Here is a 12,259-nt window from a genome sequence, read left to right on the forward strand (position 1 = left end):
ATTTCCCACCCTTACCCCATGTCAAAAATTAAGCTACCTGACAGAGAGAATATTTGACACATCAGCCTAAAGCAAAGGGATAAAGAGGAACTGAGACACAGAGACACTACAAAGGAAACAGAGATGTGTAATGAAAGAATAATGAAGGGAACAGATTAGAAGTGGAAGAGGAGGGAAGAACTGTAATTCCAAAGTCAGGGGATGGGTAACATATAGCCCTGGGGAATTATAGCAAAGTATAGGCAGAGAAAAAAAGAGGGGAAAAGATAAAAAGTGAAGGTAGCTGTAATCTTGCATAAATTCTCATGCCTCCACAATGCAGGAAAGAAAGAATGATGTGCTGTAGCGCCATCTTTCACATCCCACCATGATTCTTTGATCTATCCTTTTGTCTCACTCTTGGCCTCTCTTTCCATATGTGCCTTCCATCTCTGTCCACTCCAGTGTCTCTATGTGTCTCTATTACCCCCTTTCAACCATTCTTCTTTTGGCCTCTTTCTTCTTGGCTGAGCAATAGATGATCACATAGCTATTTTCCAAGCAATCATACATAGTGGCGTGTGAGTCACAGTGCAGGATTTGCACAGTGATGAAGCATTTCTGAGTGAAATGGAAACTCGGGATGCTGCAGTCTCATATCACTCACATTTCTTCCAAGTGGCTCTGTTGATCAATAGAGCACCATCACCATGAAAAATTGCAATCAAGAGCACCATCACCATGATTCACCTGGCATCATTTCTGTTTTCTGTTCCAGTCATTTACCTAAATGAGCCCAACAAAAGTACTCTGTTACAAAACATCTCCGGGTGGTGTGAATGCAGTGTTGGTTAAAACCAGACAAAGTGAAATCCAGCACTTTGTTAAATTTCCCTAATGGGTGTCATTGGGACAACCCCTTTCAGTATATGTTTCTGTCTTTCACAGTGGATTCTGCCTGACTCGGAGCCAGGCACCATGCATTATACTAAACACTCTGACAGTAACTCTGTGGGAGGGAAATCTGTTATGCTCACTTTAAACAGGGCCAAGTTCCAGGAAATGATGCCGAACAATATAGTGGTCACATACCCGCCTCTGTGCCTACTGAGCAGGAAACTGCATCATAAAGTTCATCTCTGTGGTCAACTGCTGGCAGCGTCTTTGACAATAAATTGGTCACACAAGAACAAGGAGCAAGGGACAAGGAACAAATGTCCTTTATGATAGCATTCTACAGTACCGTTTTAATGCACAAGGTTGGAATTATACCGCCTACTGCAGCAGCAGAGAGTGATGACGTAATGTACAGTCAAATGTTGGAGCCACTCCATATACAGTCCATCAATTTTCTTCCACTTTTCCCAAGTTGGGCCTGGCAGTATCAGGCTAAAAACTGTAATCCAAGCAGCTTTCTGCCCAGCAATGTTTTCCACTCCTCCCCCTTTCCTTGTCATGGCATGGATTAAACAAGGTGCAGGAAAAATCTCTCAGAGATTTTGGTACATATAGCATCACAGTTATTGCAGCTTTGTCAGCCGCACAATCATGAGCCAAATCTCCAGTTCTACCACATCCCAAATGTGCTCTATTAGAGGTTGTGGAGGCTATTTTCACTGTAATGTTGAAATCAGTTTGAGATGATCTGAGCTTTGTCACATGGTGCATTGTCCTGCTGGAAGCAGCCATCAGAAGATGTCTACACTGTGGTTATAAATGGATGAGCAACAATAGTCAAGTATTCTGTGGTGTTTGAATACTGCTCAGTTGCTACTTAGGGGGCTAAAGTATCCCAATAAAAATATCCCCCACTCCATTACACCAACACCACCAACAACAACCTGAGCCATTGATACAAAGCAGGATGCATGCTGTCATATTGTTTACACCAAATTGTCAAAACAACAACTAAAAAAAACTATAATTAAGACACAAACATCTGTTTTTCAGCTTTCACAGTTATTTTCAACAGAACAATGATAAACATAATGCAATGTATTTAATTCTATACATAATATCATATGAAATTAAACCAATACCATTTGATCTCCCTGTTATAGCACACTAATTAATGCACTGTATTTTTGCTCATCACAAAAAGGTTATAAAGCAATAAATAGAAGCTCGTGGTTTTGAAAAGAAATTAAGTCTGGGTGCAGAAAGGATGAACAACAGACTGAACCGAAAGGGTTTTACAAGCAAGACCATATAAATGTGGCTCTACAAAATAATATATTTTTAGGCTTTTCATGCAGCTTAATCTTTTATACTCTTGAACGCCGTCTTTTTCTGCAATGCATGTAAATGTAGCTTTCAGAGGGAAATTAATTAGGAATCAGCTCTTTTGCCTTCAAAGTCTCTGCATTGCACTTTAAGTTGCTTACAAATACACACTCATAATCCTCCATGCCTGCTGGGCAGTGTGGACTTTATCATGCCTACACCAACTCTACGTTGGCGTTGTCTCTGCATTCAAACCCTGAAGCTTTGAACATGAATACATAAACCATTTTGAAGAATATTAATCATCCACTCAATGAATTGTGGGCAATTGCAATTTCTCTGTGTCCTCCCCGGGGTTACAACAGCAGTATGAAAGCCTTAGCATCCCTGTCAAGCCTAAATGGTGTATTTATGAAGACACTTTATTTGCATCTTTAGCTGTTTTGGTGGTTTTTCCTGATAGGACCCAAAGCATTGTTATCTTGCAATTTAAATGCTATTTTGCTGTGTACATTCCCAAATGAACACACAAGTGTTTGTGCAAACATGCTGTGCTTTGAGCTCAATTCTAGGAGGTATCGCTATCCGAAGTAAGATGCTCAACACTGGAAAAATTCCACCCTGACAGAAGTTGATGTTCTATCCATTATGTTATAACTGCCTCTACAGATAATATAAATTATATATATTTCAGCTGTGTTCTATAATTCAGCTGCTTATAAATTCTAAATCACCAAAAGAAGATGTTTGATCAGGGCAAGTTTTCTGATTTAGTATTTGGGGGTTTAGTAGGAAGTAGGTGGAATATTGATGCTTTTAACTCCAGAACTTTTGTGTTTACATGGCCTTTTAATTGCAATCTGATGACGAGCTTATGATTTGAGATAAACTATATCTGACTCCATGTTTCTCTTGTGCTCCTTGATTTTTTTTCTTCCACCTACATGTCCATGTGTTTGTTTTCTGTGTTTAAAGGGAGTGGCCCATCTATGTGTGTCCAACGAAGCTTAAGATATTGCATCTCTACTAATGTCACTCTTCACATCAGGGGTGGGACTGTCCCCTGAGACACACCAGCTCCAAGACTGTGTCCATTGTGATTTATCTATTGACCACCATATTAATCCCCAAACGTCTTTCACTGTTTTTCTCACTATTTCTGACACACTCCAGCATTTTCACCCTCACTCATCCCTCCGTTCAGCCGATCTGTACCCCCACCTCCATCTCTCATCGCATCGACCCCCCGTCTCTCCCTGTATCTTTCGCTTTGAACATACCTCTCTCTCCATCTCTGTTGCCCGTAATGGGGGGTAATTATGGCATTACTGCCACAAAGACTGTGCAGTGGGGTTGGAGAACCATGACACACGCTCACAGACTGTGGCCAAGTGTTGTCTTCAATACAGACTTCTGTGGCTCCACAGGAGGGCATTAAGGGAGAGGAGAGGTAGGCTAGAAAGGAAAGGAAGGGAAATGATGGTTTGTGGAGAGGTGTTGTAAAGAATTAATTAGTGCAAGGGAACAGGAAAGATGAAGGCAAAAAGAAGTGCGGGAGCAGGTTAGTTAGATCTTTTTAAGGGCAGAGATAGTGTGAAAAAAGAGAGAAGATTCAAGACAGCCTGGATCATAAGATATCGACTGAATGAAGGGAAACAGTAGGGGAGAGTTATGTGCTTCAGACTGCATTAAATCAACTTGGGGCAGAAGATGTAGAGAGTGGAAAAGAAGAACAAGAATAGCTGAAAGAGGCTTCTGTCAATAAAAGAAACAGTGAGTGCTTTGCAGGCTGGTAGGTCCCCACTGATCAGCAGTGCAGTTTGTCTAACCTGACTTGCTGTGCTGGGCAGACCGTTTGGCATGATGAGATTTAATGCAACTCTGTTGCGGGTTGCCAACAGGAATGAGGCTAGTAGCAAGGCTGTATATTACACTGCTGTGACAGAACAAGAGGAGGCAGAATGTATGTGTGTGTGTGTCTGTGTGTGTCAGGGTGTGGGGGTTACTTTCCATTCCATTAATTTCTATTTGAATGATGTGCACAGATAAACAGCATGTCTTTTACATTTTTCTGAATTTAGGAAGTTTTTTTTTTTCAGAGATCTTGTAATTCAAGAATATTCAATATGACAATAAAGATTTAATAGCTATATTAAGTGGTCAGTATGTTTTGTCATACCTCATTGCCTTCTTATAACAAAATTACTTCTGCTGCTGAGGCTGCCTGTTCAAATCAATATTTGTTATTTTAATCAACTGACAGCAGATGGTTTTTTACCATAAGTGGGATTCAACTGACATCTGAGTGGCCCTCTGTAAAGCAATTGAGCAGAGTGCATTAGGGGCCCTGTTCCTCAACAATAACATCTATGAGTGTGTATGTGTTTGTATCTGAGCTCTCTACAGTGGGCGATGATGGAAGATCATATGACAGCCAAAAGTTCTCTGTGTGCAGTCAGCCAAAAACAATACTGCACATTCATCATTAATAACTTCACCAACATGACTCGTGTTGTTCTTCTGTTAATTAACCAAAGTCTGATGTCATGGACATGGTCCCGCTTGTTAAGACTCATTCTTAGTGGTGACCTAGTGGTCTTGTGTCATCATTGCCGGGATGTGAGGGATGGTGACACAGCACTCAACTATGCATAGAGATGAGCAAAATTCTCTGATCATGAGGTGTCATATGGTCATGAGGTGTCTATGGTCATAAGGCAGGGGGCATGAAAGTGTATCTTTGTGTTTGGTTTATTGAGTTTTGTGATGTAGTGTGTGAATCAGCTTTGTGTAAATTCTGTAAGAAATCGATTATTCAAAAGAAATCAGTTTGAAGGTTTCTATTCTTGCAGTCTTTCCAGTTACAAAGAACACAGGGAATAATTTAGATTTTCTAAGTCTTAGCTGAAGTAGCAGATCCATAATTAACACAAGGCCATATGGAAACAGTTTTTTTTTTTCCAATAAAACACAAGCCCAGAGACCAACATGTTATTCAAATTTCAAGGTGCACTTTTCTCTTACCTTAAAATATACACCTCTGAATGGTGAATCCTCATTGCTGTTCTCAAAGTAAAAAGACAATCACCTTTTTTTTCTTGTTTTTTTTTTTTTTTTTTTTGATGGGCTTCACTATTTTGCTTTTTACATTTGATTTTATTCTAACCTAGAGTTTGATGGATGGACTTGATTTTCCTGTCACTTTGTTGTGTTGTTCTTATTTGGAGATGCTGTGACCTGCAAAAACATGTCATCTTCCTCTGTGCATTTCTCTAAGGCTGAATGACAATGAGTTTGAATTGAACGATTTCCCCCGCGTCAGTAACTGTTGCTTTTCTTTATGACTGAATCTTCTAACTTCAGTTGTCCCTCTCTCTCTCTTTATCCACCCCTCCTCCCCCTCATCTCCTGCCCATCTTGTGTCTGAATATACTTTCTGGAAAAAGTCAACTCTTACTCATCTGCATGCAGAGTGCCTTGGTTCCAGCTGTGAACGGAGGATTGAAATGGAAATGGGAATGAGAGAAAAAGCAGATTACGCTCCTCAAATGCATGCACAGCCTCCTGGCTGGCCCACCAGCTGAGTAGAGGGAGTGGGTGGGTGGATAATGGGGGTAAAGGAAACAGAGTTAAACAGCAACAAAGTGAAGGGTGAGGAAATGTCGGGAGAAAGGTGAAAGAGCAAATAAAGATGTTTTGGGGAAATGTAGAAAATTGAGATGGCAGACCTAAAATTGTGTAAAACTCAATCAAGACTATCTCAAAGACACCAAATGTTCCCACACAGACAGGAAAGTGCCCCCACACACAAACTCTAATAGGCGAGACAAGGTTCATGTGAATAAACTCAGACTGGCCTCAGAGATGGCCAGACCTTGAACCTTAGAAGCTGATTTGAAAAATGCAGACAGAGGCAGAAAGGGATGATCAGCTGTGTGTGTGAATGCATGTAAAACGATACACTGTGTTGCAAAGAGAAAAGACGCACGTCTTTCTCTTCTGATAAATATGCAACAACCAGGTTTGTCTAAATGACACACAAAATAAAAAGATGATTTAACTTTCATTTCCCAGATTGGAAAAGGCCAAAAATAAAAGAGAAGCATTCATTGGCAGACACTTTAACTTGCAATCAAAATCTTGAAATGATCTTTAGTTTAACACACACTTTTTAAATGTCAGGGTGCCTGTCAGTTTGATACATTGCTATTCATGAGATTTCCATGTGCCCTGTGTTACAGGACCTTCAGCTGGAACAGTCAGATGGGGGAAAGGGAGAGCAGCAGAGACCAGGAGGGTGAGAAAAACTGCATAATGGAGAGTGAAAAAATATGAAATAATGAGAAGAGAAATTGAGACAGAGAGAAACCAGGAGAACAGTTTCTCTATCAGGGCCCAGAGAAGCGTGACCCTGCCTGCCCATTTTGGGCAGGCCCAGAGGCTAGTGCACGATGTTAACTGAATGTTCTAGCAAACGTCTGCCACAGCAGGACCCGGCTGTCAAATTAAATTCTCTCTCAGAAGATGGGTCCCCGTGGTGTGCCTGAATTTCCACGGAGGAAGAGTACTATTTCGATGATTGTTGTGAGTAGTCTAATGCAGCTTTTGGTATCCGCTTCTTTCTCACCCCGTAGTCATGAATCCAACGGGTCCCAAACGGCACCCAATCTCGTCTCACAAACTAGCAGCTGCAAAAGACCAGAGTCATTATGTGCTTTTGGAGAAGAATTCAATTTTGTGGAAATGTGCAGAAATATGCCCAATCTGCATCCGCAGCTAGTTTCGAAAGAGTAAATGGAGTGCAGAGCCGAGGAGTTTCTCAGGAACTGTTTTAAAGAATTAACGAGAGGGGCAGCTCGGTAGTTAATAAGATTTCTGCTAACACAATCGCATGTCTGTCAGTTTTTGCATGCACACATTTACGCAGGCAGTGTCCACAGATTTTCACTCACACGGGACCTGCCTAGCCTCTCTTTGACATGCACTTGCACGCGCACAAGAGTCGGCAGCACAATCACAACACATATTTTACATATTTGTTTGTCTGGCCTGAGTTGCAAAAGCAGCTAGAATCAGGTAAGAAAAACCAACACAAAAAAATATGACTGCAAACTATATATTAGGGCACAAGTGCTTGATGGAAAGCAATAATATTCGCAGAAAACAGTTTGGAGCAGATACAGGTATGAGGGGAAAAATGTGGGCATGTTGGGATTTGCACAAAGGGAGGCAGAGGACACTGAGACAAGGAGGTCACTGTGTGAAATAGACACACTGGGCATGCAGCAGTGTAACAAAAGTCTGAAACTACAGTTCTCTAACCTCTGCAACCCTCCCTGCACAATATATATTCTCCACTCACATTTGCCCACATAAAGCACACACACAGCACACTGTGTTGGGCGTTGTGAATACATCTGGCAAATGTGTCCATGGACAGTAAGTTAAGTCAGTCCTGGTTAAGGTATTGGAAAACTGGTAAAAATTTTAGAACTGTAGATCTACTTCCCTCACTAACATCACTGCATCATTATTTTCACATTTGAAAATAATGTAAAAGTAAAAGTGTTTCTTAAACAATAGTTTATAGATCTATATACTTGATAAACCACAAGTTTCATAGTAGGAAACACAGTTTTGATGTCCAATAATGTATGTTATTACCACATTTCATTGAACTTTAAACCATATAAAGTGATTTTTTAAAACATATATATAAATGAATATTATACAGCTAAACAAGGCAGTGGTGGAGGAATTATTTAAAACTTAGCTCTAACTAAAAATACTCTGTTACAAGTCAAACTCTTACAGTATTATCAGAAAAAATGACTTGAAAATAGGAGAAGTAGAACCATGCAACTGGCACCACTAAAAATAAAAACAAAAAACATAGCAACAACATAAAACAATGAAAGTACATTTAACAGCTAAAGCAATCTCATTCGCCACTTTCATGAATTCCCTTCTGAGAAACTGCAATTCAGTTTCAAGTTATGTACTGAAAATTATTTTTCATGATTATTTATTCATTTCTTTTGAAGAGGTGAAGAGACTTTTAGCAAACCTTTTTTTTAAGAAGAGGTAAAGCACGGCACAATGTCAAATCATAAAGCTGGTGAGCTTTCAGTCCTGATAGGGAAGGGGGAACACCGGGGGAAGGGCTAATGGGGTGCTAATGGCACTGAGGGATAAAAGGGAGAAGAGGAAAGAGGATAGCAGAAGGGGAAAACAGCCAAACAATATTAAAAAAAAAAGTGGAAGATCATTAGAGCAATGAAGAGGTAGCTGGAAGGATTTGTTAAGACTTTAGAGGGAGTAGGAGAAAGGGTGATGATTAAGAGAGAAAAAAGGAAGGAATGAAGGCGAGAAGCCAGAAATGGACTTTGATACAGTCTCAACTCTTAAATTATTTTAAGAGCTGTGTTTACAACTGATAATTTTTATTTCTTTTATATAATTTGGATATTTAATACCCATTTATAATCTTTAACAGTTTGCCACAGCTGGGATGTTTCTCCCCATTATTTTCATTGGAAAAATCAGACTGTTTTTCAGTCTAGTGTTCATGTTCACAGTAAAACCAGCATGAAGTAAGATGTGGCAAAAAAAAAAAAAGTACAGTGGGAGCTCAGCCAATCAGGAGGATCTCAGATATCATCTTATGCATGTCAAAATTCTAATAAACATTTCCACACATTTTCAAAAGATATTAATAAATATCTTACAGAGCTGTGTGTGAGAGAGCTGTGGAGTTTTAGATACTGGCCCTGAGAAGCTAGTGGAAGCCGCAGTGTTGGTTGGGTTCTTACATGGTTTGGTCACTTTTGACACCTCTGCTTGGCATTTCTTTGGAGATTTTTCCCTCCCTGCTACACTTAGAAAGATAGTGAGGGAGATAGAGGGATGATGAAGCACAGGACTCCAAACACACACACACACACTTCGTCCTATCTCAGTCTGTCACTGTGTCAACTATCTCCACAGCCGTTCAGTGTCACACTGGTGTCTAGCTGTCTCCCTCTGTCAGTCTTTTGTTCTGTGCTGAAGAAAGCGCAGGGCCGCAGCATCAAAGTATGAATGACTTGAAAGCTCTGATCTCAATGTGAGCACACACAAGCATGGGCACAGCTTAGAAAATAATATGGTCTGCATACACACATGTACAGAGAGCACACTGTGCAATTCAGTCGGTTCGGCTGGCTTTGTAGACAGCATCTGTTCTGCACCCCGTCATCTTCCCTTTGCACCCCACCCTCTGTGACAGGTGGAAGGGATTCAGACTCAAAAGCTGAGGAGACACACTAAACTCCACTGACACATGGTTAGTGTTTCGCCTACACACACACACTCATATATACACACCTGCTGTGGTGCAGAGCTACAGTGCCCCATGGTGCCAGGCAGGCTGAGCAGTGCGTCGCGTGTTTATACCACCTGCTCTTAGGCCAAACAGAGGGTGAGGGATTAGACCTGACAGCCCACAGAAGAACAGCAACATACAGTAGACAGATGTAGGTCTATATACCACCCTTAAACTACCCAGGAAGTCAACCAGGTCAAACTAATTCTTTCTTCCATACGCACACACAACAGAACAGCAGGGCCATCCATCAATCAGCCGCTCATGCCCACTGGGAGATAAGTTTGTAAACCAGTCTTCTTATAGCTCAGGAGTTTTCTTACTCACGGATTTGTAACACACAGGGCAGCAGCTCATCTCTTCACCAAAACAACACTGACCTTTTGGCCTCAGACTAATTTCTATAAACAAGCTCTTGCAGACGAGGCCTGACCCTCACCACAGCACATGAACACACTCTGCACCCAACCTGCTGTGCTTCTTTAACCAGTGGAATTTATAGTAAGATATAAATAAATCAATAACACAGCATTAAAACATCAAGATGTAAGCAACGAGAATGAAAGAATATCTCAGTTCCCAGAAAATAAATAAATGAAAGTGAAACAACCTCAAACACGCATATAAAGCCTGCATGACACTGTGAATTTTAACTCCATAACAACTAATAAATCTGTGTGGTTTATGAGATAAATGGAAAAAAGTTGTTATCTTAACCAATCCAGCAGCATCTGGGTCAACTTTCCCAAGAAAACTATTATGGAGGAGATAGGAATGCTGGGAAAAATTCAGAGGAATGTCTTGTCTTCTGGGGAAAACATGCCACAGGGCATAGAGCTGTGCACTGACAATGTGTGTGTACATGTGTATGTGCAGGAGCTCTCCTGATAGCTGTTCTATTTTGGAAAGACTTGTGCAGAGGATTCATTTCTTAGTTATCGGCTGTTTCCAACCCCGCAGAGGTGAGAGGCAGGTCTGCATCCATTCTCAGTGTGATCAAGCCGAGCTGCCAAAGAATTGGGAACGCAAGTAGGTGCAGCCACCTCCACACAAACACACACACAAGGCTCAAAAATCCACTTGGTTGTGCATTTGTTAAAGTGGTAATTGTTCCACAGCAGTAATTGCCATAGTGAAGCCTGCTGATAATGACACTGCACACAATGAAAAATTGTTGCACAAACAAGTTGACTGACGGCAGCTGAAATTGTTTGGGGAGAGAGGCACACATCACCAAATGTGGTTGCAGGAACTACACATACATGAACAAGCACGCACACACAGGAACAGGAACAAGTGAACAAACATAAGATGTCCTCGGATAGATTCCATACATTTCTCTCTACCACTCAAGGACATGTTGAGCCTCTCCCATCTTTTAAATTGCAGGGCAGAACAAAAAGCAGGATCATGAAAAGGGGAGGAAGGGATGATGGGTTCAGGTGTTCAGGAACAGCTGGTCGTCAAATAAAAACAGGAAGGAGGGGGAGGACAGGAGACAGGGAGATGGAGGGGATGGCAGAGACAGTGGGATAGGTGTATGAAATGATTAATATTTCTCAAGAAAAGCACTGAGTAATTGATGGAGACTGCTTATTATGAATGGCATTATGAAAAGATGAGAAAAACACACAGTCAGTTGGATGGAGCGACACACAATGCTTTGTGTGTGCTGCACAGTGTGGACAGTACACACAGATACAGTGGATGATAGACTGGCAAACACAGCAGGCTTACTGTCCATGGATCAACAACATGCTATCTTTCAAACACAGGACCATCTATAAGCTCACTCAAACACACACAGCAGGCTGTGTACATGAGCTCAGCTGTGCGAGCACACAAAGCCTGCAGTATTTTTTTCCTCCTTTAAATACAGACATAATTGACATGAAATAAATCTATATTCTCAAAAAGAGGACATAGATGTGTACTGCGCTACACCGTGACTAACGACCCACGCACTCTTCATTTGGTTGTGCTTGTAATTTTTTGTTGCCCCAAGCCTTGTGGAGACATGAAATGAGATTAAAGCATGAAAATTAAAATGCAGATGCGATGATTTTCAGTTACTTGCCTGAATATTACATCCTGAAGCTGTTGTAATAAACATTTGAGAAGTTTTGTATAATGTTCTAGTTTAGTTACTTTGGGGAAACTCGTGGCTGCAGAAAATAACGAACACTAAAAACTAATAAACCAATTTCAAATTTAATAGGATACTGAAATGTAACTATATTACTGCACCTCTGGATGTGAATGAGGCTGTTTTTGTATTTATTTGAAAATTAATGCTTTAACACTTAATACTTATAAAAATCACCTCATGGCCTATTAATTCAAACTATATGTATAGACAAGAGATTCTATTGACTTTGGCACCCTCTGCAGGATTTTAGTGTCACTGACAAATTACGCATGTGACCCAGGATGCTGCTGGTCTGCCTTCATTTTTATGCAACAGAACATTCAACTGCAGATGTATTTTGAATACCACATTTTTCATATATACACACACTTACATAACTGCTTTAGATTGGGATTGAGACAATATGCCTTTTAAAACATCAAGTTAAGCATACATGAATTTGTTTACTTAAAATACAGATCACGTATCCTTCATTTAAATACCTCATGGTTAGTTTTCCTAAGTTTTGCGTCTGGGGTGGAAGTCGTATGAAAAACATGTCCAAT

The sequence above is a fragment of the Haplochromis burtoni genome, unplaced genomic scaffold, assembly GCF_018398535.1.
Source record: "Haplochromis burtoni strain Fernald_Lab_line unplaced genomic scaffold, NCSU_Asbu1 Contig_237, whole genome shotgun sequence".
In the NCBI taxonomy this organism is placed as follows: domain Eukaryota; kingdom Metazoa; phylum Chordata; class Actinopteri; order Cichliformes; family Cichlidae; genus Haplochromis; species Haplochromis burtoni.